Source organism: Maniola jurtina, chromosome Z (assembly GCF_905333055.1).
Source record: "Maniola jurtina chromosome Z, ilManJurt1.1, whole genome shotgun sequence".
Lineage (NCBI taxonomy): Eukaryota > Metazoa > Arthropoda > Insecta > Lepidoptera > Nymphalidae > Maniola > Maniola jurtina.
In genome coordinates, this window is record NC_060058.1 from 12,183,438 (window position 1) to 12,195,874 (window position 12,437).

Genomic DNA, 12,437 nt, shown 5'->3' on the forward strand with positions numbered 1-12,437 from the left:
TTAAAATTGTAAAAAAAATATGATTCACTTTTTTTATTTATGTATCTATACTATTTAATTAATTTTTAAAACAAGGAATATATTCTATGACATACAGACAGACTAATGGACTGGAATAAACTATAAGGGTTCCTTCTATTGTACTACTCAACTCTAAATGAATATAGCCTGCGAGTGCATATAATATGCATGTAAAGTTCAATCCAAAACTCATATTATTTGGTGGCTTCTAATAATTAAGATTATTACTAGGCATTATAACAGGTGATCTAAAACATATTTTATATTTTAAAATTGGTTTGAGATGATTTTGTAGCTTACATTTTTTTTTTAAACTTTCATAAAACTTTGAATTGTTTTGTACAAGAAATGCTATGATATAGTAACATTCTAGCGAATATTTAATGTATATGGAGAACCCGGTTATTGTCTTTAAGGTGGTTTGATACGGTCAGCTAGGCACATCAGCGCTACTAGATGGCGTTTATTTTGTAATTAGACTTATTTTATTTTTTTATGAATGAAAATGTGCATATTTTTTTATGTTAATTTAGCTCCCGATTGTAGCATTATATTTTTATTATATCCATCTACGTTTGAGATGTATTTTAATTTTCAAAATACTTTAATTTGTACTGATAATCACGCGGTGGTAGCAGCAGAACTTTTCACGCACACATTCACAGGTTTGTTGAATACAAAGGTGTTTACTAATTTCGACTCATCAGAGATATACTCGCTGGACCGATGGTTCAGACTCTAGGCACAACGTCTACAAGTATCGGGTTCTATTCCATGACTTGACTATTGCTTTCTTTCCTTTTTTTATTTATTTTTTAAAATTATATTATAAATAATACAAACATTTTTATACCTAGCTATCACAAAAAATATAGCTTTTTATACTATACTAGCTTTTGCTAGCGACTTCTTGAGTGGAGTTAGGTTTTTATTATTAGATAGAGAAGAGCCATAAAAGTCCTCAAAAGCATGCAAAATGCAGTTGTGACGTGATTGAATGACAAACCAACAAACAAACACACTTTCACATTTATTACATATTTTTATATGATTATAGGATTATTAAAAGTAGAGACATTTTTCAAATTTTATTTATTAGTAATAATACATACTTTATTCGGAACATCTAAAATCTAAATTATTAAAACAATGAACCTAAAACTAAAAACCTTAAAAAATATAATATAATAATTAAAATAAATTATTAAAAGAAGTCCCTTTAGGCAAGGTTCCAAAGATACTGGCATCGTTCCCCCTTTGAATGGCTAGACTAATTCTTAGTCAGAGGTAGCTGCCAGCTCTTCGGCCTTTTGTGATGTCGACTAACCTTTTTCATATTTCCCTAAAAAGGCTTGAAGCGCTAGGACCCCAGGGACCAAGGGTCTCGACACCGAATGGGACAGTAAAATTGAGCCAATTGTGTAAATAAAATCAATAAAAATATTTGAAAAATATTTTTATTGATTTAGGATAAGGATTCAAAAATTGACCCATCTCATGTGTTTGGCTGCCATAAAGAATGTAAACCATATTACTGTAGATTCTGTGTCAACAGTGATGAAAAAGACACAGACTCATTAGAATGTATTCTTCTAGTCTAAAGTAAAGCTCCCACAGTGTGGGCCCTCATATGTGCTGCAAATGAGACAAAGGTCATGGCGAAATGCCATCGGCTATCGAATGATACAACAAATGTAGTGGAAAATTTCATGAGGGTTTTTCAGGCAAATTCATTTGTGGGAAAAGGTTAAATTTACACAAGGGTGGTTCTTATCAACGTAGAGTACATGTTGCATGTATGCAGTTGATTATTTTTCAAATATTTTTATTGATTTTATTTACACAATGAAATGTATAAGCAAGTTTGATTATTGCCGACTCTCCGAAGTACTACTTCAGGCAATACACAATTTTTAAAAAAATTATCTAGTTTTGGTATCATGTTACCCATAAAAACTTCATCACGTTCTATTTCTAAAATAGTGATGTCGTAAGTTGGAGAAATATATCTAACAAAGTAGCATTTGTTCATTTTTGTAACCCACAGCTGGCCCTGGATCTGAAATAAAAAATATTATTATTATTTGTACCTATGAAAATAGAAACCTATGAAAATGAAAATAATATAATTAATCCGAAAGTTTATATGTGTGTGTGTATGGAGATAGCTCATACTCGGGAACACAGGCTACTTTTTATCCCGTAAAATTACAAATATCCTGCGGGAATGAAAAACCTTGATCCACGCGGACGAAGTCGCGGGCATCATCTAGTTACTAATAAAAAAAGTATTTTGGTACTAACCTGATAATAGAAATTGTGTTTTTTATTCATTTGTAACCTCCCAGTACTATCAATGTAGAGAGGAAAATTTTTACAATCTTTTGCAGCAGAAAACATATCTTGACTGTTGCGAGCCAATGAGGGAAAACACTTTATTTCCAAAATTGACTTCTTCTTCTATAATCCCTGAAATCAATAAACAGATGTGTTTAGAATATAAGGATATATTCAAAAACAATGATTTGTAATCAACTAGTACAAACAACGAATTATTTATATATAAGTACCTATGTATTATGGATCAATTACTATTATTTGAAGATTATTCATGTTCCACATACACAAAACTTCCAGGAATAGGATTGTTATCTGCCTTCTTTTTGCACCACACTTCACTACGACTGCAAATAAGAGGTTATGTTTTCAAAAAACTATAGCAGATAACTAGATATCAATTATAGCAAAATATTTATGATGTAAGCATTGTAAATACCTAATAATAATTCCATTTCGAATAAGAATTTGAAGTGCAATTATTATTATGTTCGTGTACCTTTTGCTTTCTCCATGATATCTTTTTTTCATTTGTCCAAGAACTCGTTTGCGACTTTTCCGGGGGCCAGAGTAATGGTGATTCAGATAATCTTTGCGTGAAGTTCGTGGCTCCATAATTTATTTTTGTTGCATGAACAAGCAACAATACAATAAAAATACTCAAACTTTATCACTTGTAAATCACAAACACTAGAGGTACCACCGCGTCGCGCAATCGGCAATTCACAATAAGAGGGTTACCATCTCTAAATAGTTTTTGCCTAGATATTGAATAATGCGCGGTGCGCCATACACCCAGAGCTTTTTTTTAATTTTTATTTTAATTATTTTATTTTAATTATTTTAATTACTACGATTCATTATAAATACCTCAGTATGATTTTAAGGCTATATTAATGAAATAATAGTATTAAAAGTATATAAATTGACATAAAATTTGGTTTCGGTAAAATCGATCAAAAAGTTTTACAACTACTTTATGCTACTAAAAGCAAGTATATTTATCATAATAATAGGCTTAGTATATTACTGCGTTAATAGTTCATGATTTCAAACTTTTAGGGAATTTTTCCCTAAATTCTTAGGAAACTCTTACGTTTGGCATCACCTGACCGGGACGCATCGAAAGCTATTCATGAAGCTAATAGTTTTAATTTTGCGTCAAACGTAAAACGAAGAGCGGCAACAGCGCTTGCCAACTTACTATCAGCGAACTGGCAACGCAGCATCTACTTCCACGAAAGCAGCGGAAACGCACACCACTAAAACGTACGTAGCGTACGACACTATCGCCTTCTACTCATACATTGACAAAAATTAGTAAAAATTTCGATCTCATTTAGCTATTAATCTATTGTTTTCTTCAGATAAATATATTTTAGCGCAAATAAAGATCTGATTAAGTGCCAACTGATGTGATTTCAGTATGAAATTATGGCCTAGATGTCCATAAATGGAAAAATAAATTAGTATGGAAATCGAACCACCTTAAATACTTTAAATACTCTAAGCTATTGTAAAACCATTCTAGGTAAGATACAAGTTTTGTAAAGTCAGGTTTAGGTTAAGACCAAGTGTCCATGTGGCAAGTTATCTTACAGATTGTTATTATCTATGTCAATGAATCACACTAATATTATAAAGGCGAAAGTTTGTGTGTGTGTATGTTTGTTACTCTTTCACGCAATAACTACTGAATGGATTTGGCTGAAATTTGGAATGGAGATAGATAATATTCTGGATTAGCACATAGGCTACTTTTTATCCCGGAAAATCAAAGAGTTCCTACGGGATTTCAAAAAGCCGAAATCCACGCGGGCGAAGCCGCGGGCATCTTCTAGTATTTTATAAAACTTGCAGAAGTTATGTTGCTACGAGTGATTGCTATCATGATAAACAGCTGAATTTTGTAAGATAATGCACAAGTAACTTGCCAGTGTACACTTGGCAGTACAGTAGACTGAAATTTAGAGAGCGTAGATTAACAGTAAATGCGTTTTAATAACAGTCAGTCCCCAGTTTATTTATCTTTTTCTTATGCCTTTTTAAGCTTTATAATATAATACACATTTTACTGCATTGTGATTACAATGTGGCTTATTCGGTTATACAATTACTAAACTAAATTGACAGGTCCAAATCTAGTATTTTACGCTGTAAGGATTATAAAAGTGATAACAGTACATTAATTAGATCTGTTATTAACCCCCGACCCAAAAAGAGGGGTGTTATAAGTTTGACGTGTGTATCTGTGTATCTGTGTGTCTGTGTATCTGTGTGTCTGTGTATCTGTGTATCTGTGTGTCTGTGTATCTGTGTATCTGTGTGTCTGTGTATCTGTGTATCTGTGTAAGTAGTGTTGAATTGGGGATCCTGTATCAAAATCCATGGGGATTTTGGATCACTCTCGCTAACGCTCGTTCGCTACGCTCACCGTGATACAAAATCCCCATGAATTTTGATACAGGATCCCCAATGTAGGCTACTGTCCACAACAACACATTAAATAAATGGAGTATTCCTAAATCCAAGCAACAATTAATCACTATCAACAGTGAGACAAAATCCTCAATGACTAGTTATTGCGGATCCTATATCATACGCCCGCACCGCACAGTGGATGATATAATACGATGAGTTCGACGAGACTGCGGCATTCATAAGAAATGCGAACGAGCCCATATGCATGATAATTTTACGTCTAAAAGTTTGCTCTCGCATAGTTAACCATTTGATTTGTTGCGCTCAAATTATTTTTGTATATTGATCGTGTTTCTGCTTGATCCGGCATTGCTGTATTCATTAGTATGAATTTCGATCGATTGATTCGAGGCTTGCGCATACTTATAATAGGTTGGATAAAGGTAGACTCTTTAAATGTTTATAGCTCATCAGAAATATATTCGTATTACATTAACGATTGCTTTTCCACATATCGGACATAACATTTTATCCAACGATAAAGCACATTTAGTACACGTTATAGCATGACCACATGGTATATAACACGCAGCTACTTCTTCTACAAGACAAATTTTGCAGCAAAGTGTTTCTTTAATATTTTCAACACATAATATGTTTCTGTCTGCAAAAGAACTTATTATATTGTTATTTACAAATTGTTCAGATACTTTTGATGCACCACAAACATCTTTGCTATCACTTTGTAGGTATGTTTCACCCTTCACAAGTAAAACATAGGGACAGGACGGAAACCAGCGTGCGTGCTCCGACCATGGATGATCTTCGATGCCCCAGTCTTTGAGCCTGCCATCACAAAAGTAACAAATCACGCGATCACTATCTCCTGTATAAAAAAAACCAGCATCAGCCATTTCTTGAGGTTTTTGATTTAAATCTTGAGGCCAGGTATCAAAACTTCGCAATCTTGCGATTTGAGTTGCATAGCGAGGATATTTAGGATATATTAACTCCATTCTGATCTACAAACAATGAATTTTGGATAAAGATTTATTAGTAAAAATATATTATAGCAGATTTCTAGTAAGGTGTGCAAGCTTATCATACATTATTATTTATCGAAAATTAATTCTTTAATGATGAATTTAGACACATTTCCCGCTATTTAAATATATTTCGATTGTTATAAATACTTTGATAAATAGAGATTAATGGACGAAAAAAATACGTACAATGCGTACTAATATAATAAATTCACTGATGCCCCCACGACTTCATCTGCATGGATTTAGGTTTTTAAATCCTGCGGGAACTCTATGATTTTCCGAGATAAAAAGTTGTCTATATCTCTCCAGTTCTTTTACTATACCCACGAAAAATCATGTCGATTCGTTGCTCCGTTGCGACGTGATTGAAGGACGAACCAATAAACAAACAAACAGACACACTTTAGCATTTATAATAAGTATGATTAGTGATGCAAAAAGGCGTCTGTCTAAACTAAAGACTAACGGCTGAATCTTGCCGAAATTTGATACACAGACAATTCACATCTTGGAGACGGATCCAGGATATTTTTTGACGTCGAAAATTAAAGGATTTCCACTCAAGTTTTAAATCAAATTCGCAAGGAAGAAGATTGAAGCATCAAATAGGAGCAAATATTATTAGACCTTTCACAAATTTTATACCTACCTATGGAAAGTAGTAAAATGTATAACCTTTTAACATTTTAACTATCGCGAGTCCGACGCATACCATTCCTTTTACGGTTAGATCTCAATTCACTGCGTAACTATAAACAACAGCGTCTTCCATGCTTCAAAATCGAACACCTATAGCTGATGCGGCAATAATTTATACGTAAGACAGTGTTCATACGAATGTATAAATCTAGTCTGATTACTTTCGCAAATATAAGTTTTATGTTGTGATGATTTAGTGTTTAAAGTTACATGCGCAAATGTTTAAATCTAATTTATTTCAATCCATTTCGTTTATTATGAAAGAGGTTTTAGAATTCGAGCGTATAAATAGGTCGATCCTAAGCGTCACCATTCCTTTCTTTCCGAGTTTTGGATACGACGACAACAACAGTCGAAATAAAGTATGTAAGTATTTTTATTTTATATGTTTATTTTTGAATTAAGCAACTAGGTACCTATTGAATTTTTATTTGGAGTTTTCATGTTGATAGTTACTTAAATTGTTTTTCAGGGCCTCTTCATCTTTCATCAATCCATTTGACGAAGACGAAGACCCCATCGCTTTGGTGCAGCCCCCATCAACATCGAAGTCTCTTAAGAAGAAACGTGAGGTGAAGCGGAAGAAGACGATCAAGAAAAAGGAGGTGACTTCTTCTGCTCCGAAGAATCCGTTCGAATCGAGCGGATCGGAATCTGAACCCGAAACGTCTCCAAATACACCTACGAGTCCATCTGTTAAGCGGAGGAGGTTTATTACCGAATCTGAGGTGAGTTGTCTTATTTATATTTTATTGGATTAAAGCTTTTAAAAGACTTCCCAATAAGAATGTTGTTAGGCAATTGGTCTGTATATAAATTTATGAATATAGTTTGTTAAAGTTATTATTTTGTTAGGGATCATATCCGAAGGGTACCAGTGGGATCCTATTACTAAGCTACCGCTGTCCGCCCGGACGTCTGTCTGTCAGCGGGCTTTATCTCATGAACCATAATAGGTAGAGAGTTGAAATTATCGCAGATGATACTAAATTGAATATTTTTCAATTTCAGGATGAATCTACTAGCAAGCCAGTGCGCGCTGCGAAATTGAGAAGTTTTCTCAGTCGGCGCGTTGCGTCGGGGTATACATCCCAATCAGACCCATCGAAGAAAGGCAGCTACTACTTCGAGCTGCGCGTCTACAACTCTGAAGAAGTGGAGAAACTCGCGAACAATGAGCGTTGGAAGCATGCCATCTGCACACTAAAACTTGCAACTGATTTAAATTCGGTGGTATGGAAGTCCCTCACCAAATTAATTGATGATAGTAAGGCTGAACTAAAAAATATTCAGCCCATTTTATACCCTGCAAATGAAAATAATTTCTAAGATAAATTTTGTAAATTAAATTTTGTAAATCTTAGAAATTATTTTCATAAATAAATTCAAAAAATATTTCATCTGCAACATATTGTATATAATAAGTATGACAATTAAATTACTATCTTTATGTTTGTGCCTGTAAATATTTTTTAACGTGTTTTTTTTACAGAAATTACAAAGCCTAAACCATACAAAGCCTAGACCATACAAAGCCTAGATCATACAAAGCCTAGACCATACAAAACCTAGACCATACAAAGCCTAGACCATATGAAACTAGAAATATAAAAACTAGAACCATATGAAACTAGAACCATATAAAATTAAATTAACGTGTTTTTTTTACAGAAATTACAAAGCCTAAACCATACAAAGCCTAGACCATACAAAGCCTAGATCATACAAAGCCTAGACCATACAAAACCTAGACCATACAAAGCCTAGACCATATGAAACTAGAAACATAAAAACTAGAACCATATGAAACTAGAACCATATAAAATTAAATAAAAATGTCTAAATGTTCATATCGAAAGATTTGAAGTTGGGATATTAATAACGTGATACTTACAGCCCTTATACTCTTACTAAGTCTGCACATTGTCTGAAAATAACTAGATTACTTTATTTTAATACAGTCATCTCATAACTATCCAAAATTTAAAATCTAGAACTGAGAAACTAGAACCATACAAACTAGATACTTGACATGTTTGAATGTTGATATCGAAACATCGCATTACTTCCATTCTATTAATAACTGTTTACTGTTTATTAGCCAATAGCTTGATTTATTATTTAGCTGTATTTCCTTACCGATTTTTTATACGCAGAATATTAAAACCAGAACTGAGAAACTAGATACTAAATAGATAAACAAGATAAGCAATTCTATGAAATTGAAAATGTTTTTCTGCAAAGAGTGTAACCTTTATGTTAAAACATCTATATCGTCACATAACAGAACAAATACTCATAAATCTAATAGTTTATTTCAATCTAGATATGAGAATGTGCAAATTATAAAAACGGCTTTTAGAAACAGAATAGTCAGTTACAAAGTAAATCCGACCTCTACAACTTTAGTTCCAGAGAGTTTTTTTTCACAAATATTTAAAACCACACGCGAGATCATAAATATATCTCTAAAGAAACACACTGCCATTAAAGTAAATTTTGAGTTATTTGTTTCGTATATTTTACCAAAAAATTTTGAAAAGTCTATTAAATCTTTCAGTACTAAATATGGTATTATAGTCCAAAGTACTGATATTGATAATTTTTTATTACAATGTGCTCAAAAGTTAACTTGCAAATGCGCAGAATTCGAACAGTCAGAATCTGGTTGGACAATTGATTCTATCAGTCATTTGGAGATAAATATTAATAAATATAATCCTCTGAAAGGTGGATCATATTTGGCATTACCATCACATATAAGAAATACAAAATCATGTCTAAATATTCATAATTTCGATGATTGTTGCTTTTTATGGTGCATTGCTGCTAAAATGTATCCTACAAAACTTAATTCCAATAGAGTTTCATCATATCCTCATTATTCATTGCTTTTTGACATAAGAAATATGACATTTCCTCCGGGAATTGAAGATATTAAAACCTTTGAGAAGAACAATCCAACTATTAGTGTAAATGTTTATGGGTTAGAAGCCAATAATACAGTTACAGGTCCTTTGTATGTGACTTTAGCTCGAAAACTTACCCATGTTAATTTATTATATATTACTAAAAATGACAAAGCCCATTACTGTTTGATTAAAGACTTTGGCCGACTTGTGCGAAGGCAATTAACAAAACACAAGTCTAAAATATTTTTATGTGATGAATGTTTTTTATATTTCGCAAATGAACAAAAACTACACAATCACGATTGTGCTAAAAGACAAACTGTACTTCCAGAAGATGGTAGTAAGTTGCATTTTTCAAACTATGAGAGAACTCAAAGAATTCCTATCGTGATATATGGCGATTTTGAGAGCTTGCTTTGTAAATATTCAAACGAAAATAAATCTCTTTATACTGAAGATATACAAACACATGAACCATCTTGTTTCGCTTATTACATATGTTGCCATTCTAAACCTGAGCTTAATGACTTTGTAAGCTATCGCGGACCAAACTGTGGTAAAAAATTTGTTGAAAGCATTACGCGAGATGTAAAAAGATTGCACGGTATTTTAAATACAAATAATCCAATGTTTCCTCTTACTACCGAAGAGTTGACTTCATATAATGAAGCAAAAATTTGCTGCATCTGTAAAACAATGTTTAAAAAATATGATATAATAGTAAAGGATCATGACCATTTTACAGGTAAATACCGAGGCCCTGCTCACAACACTTGTAACATAAATGCAAAAAAATGTACGTTTATACCGATCATTTTTCATAACTTGAGTGGTTATGATTGCCACTTATTTATTAAAGAATTATCAGAAATTACCGGAAAAACGAGCTTGATACCAAAATCTAAAGAAAAATATATATCATTCACAAAATTTTTACCTATTGATAAAACAAATGCTGCTCAACTGAAGTTTATCGATTCATTTAATTTTTTGAGTTCGGGTTTGGATAAACTGGCAAAGAGTCTTCATCCGAATGATTTTCAGCATATGCGTGTATTTATTAAGGATGAACACTTATTAAATTTGGCCTGTAAAAAGGGTGTCTATTGTTATGATTATATGGATGCATGGGAGAAATATAATGAAACAAAGTTACCAAAACATTCGATTTTTTTTAATAAACTCACAGGTGAAAATATTTCCATTGAGGATTACGAACACGCTTTAAAAATATGGAAAACTTTTGGTATAAAAAACTTAGGAGAGTATACAGATTTATACTTACAATGCGATGTCTTATTACTATGCGACGTTTTTGAAAAGTTCAGAAATATGAGTTTAGACTATTATAATTTAGACCCCTGCTATTATGTATCATCTCCATCTTTAAGTTGGGACGCAATGTTGTTATATACTAAAGTTGAGCTTGATTTGATTTCTGATGTGGATATGTATCAGATGTTAGAAAAAGGTATTCGAGGTGGTTTAGCCCAGTGTTCATTGAGATATGCTGAAGCAAACAATAAATATTTACCATCCTACAATAAAAATGAGTCAAGTACGTACTTAATTTATTTAGACTGTGTCAACCTTTACGGTTTTGCTATGATGCAAAAAATGCCAATGCGTGACTTTAAATTTTTAAATGAAAATGAAATTAAAAATTTTGATGTAAGGAACATTTCTAAAAAAAGTCAGTGTGGATATATTCTCGAGGTAGATTTATGTTATCCGGATAATATTCATGATGCTCATTCAGACCTACCATTTGCTGCGGAAAAATATTCTCCTGCTCAAAATCAAAGCAAAAAATTGGTGGCAAATTTATATAATAAACATCGTTTTGTTATTCATTATATGCACTTGCAAGAATGCTTAAAGAATGGTTTATTGCTTTTAAAAATATACAGAGTGCTATCTTTTTATCAGGACAACTTTTTAGAGCCTTATATTTTTTTAAACACAAGTCTCAGACAAAATGCCAAGTCTGATTTTGAGAAAGACTTTTTTAAAAAGCAGAATAATTCTATTTTTGGAAAAACGATAGAAAACAAAAGGAAGCAGGTTGACGTAAAACTAGTAAACGTTTGGAGAGATACTACAAATAATACTAATAAATTGAATGGAGCGGAAAAATATATTAGTGCACCACATTTTCACAGTTTATCAATTTTTTCTGAAAACTTAGTAGCTATTCAATTGAAAAAAACAAAAATTGTCTTAGATCGACCAATATATATTGGATTCACGATTCTTGAACTGTCGAAAACGCATTTGTATCATTTTCATTATTCGGTCATAAAAAGAATCTATGGAAATAATGTTCAGTTATGTTATACGGATACTGATAGTTTACTATATCTTGTAAAAACTGATGATTTTTATGAAGATATGAAAGATAACATTCATTATTTTGATACTAGCAATTTTGAAGATGATAATATTTTTAATATGCCGAAAGCTAATATGAAAATACCTGGATATTTTAAAGACGAAATGGGAGGAGAAATCATTTCTAAATTTGTTGGTTTACGCGCAAAATTATATTGTTTACTTTCTGAGAAAAAAACTATCAGTAAAGCAAAGGGTATCACGAAGCCTGTGACAAAAAAATTAAACTTTGAGAAATATAAGAAAGCCTTATTTTGCAATGAAAATATAAGAGATGATATGTTTGTCATACGATCAAAAAATCATCAGGTTTTTACTCAGAAAATTAATAAATTAGTATTAAATAGTGATGATAATAAAAGGCAAATAATGGAAAATGATTTTAAAACTTTGCCTTGGGGGCATTACAGCACGATTCTTTAGTAAAAATATTATGCTAAGTACCTATGTATTTTACAAATTTTTATGTGTCTAATTTTAATATTAGTTTTAATGGTAATTTAGCATTTAATAAATTTGATTAAGTTTACCACAGTGTTTTATTTCAAATAAAATCACAACATATTTTATATTCCCTTTATTAATTCAACCAATTATTTACATTACTTCA

At 32.0% G+C, this 12,437-nt stretch overlaps 1 long non-coding RNA gene across 1 annotated transcript; it reads right to left on the reverse strand.

Annotated features, from left to right (window-relative positions):
* Positions 1-1,240: 1,240 nt before the first annotated feature.
* Positions 1,241-3,858, reverse strand: LOC123880226. The gene is made up of 4 exons (XR_006799187.1): positions 2,858-3,858; positions 2,592-2,705; positions 2,326-2,490; positions 1,241-2,080 (listed from the first exon to the last, which is right to left on the reverse strand). It is a non-coding gene; the product is annotated as an uncharacterized LOC123880226 (long non-coding RNA).
* Positions 3,859-12,437: the final 8,579 nt, after the last annotated feature.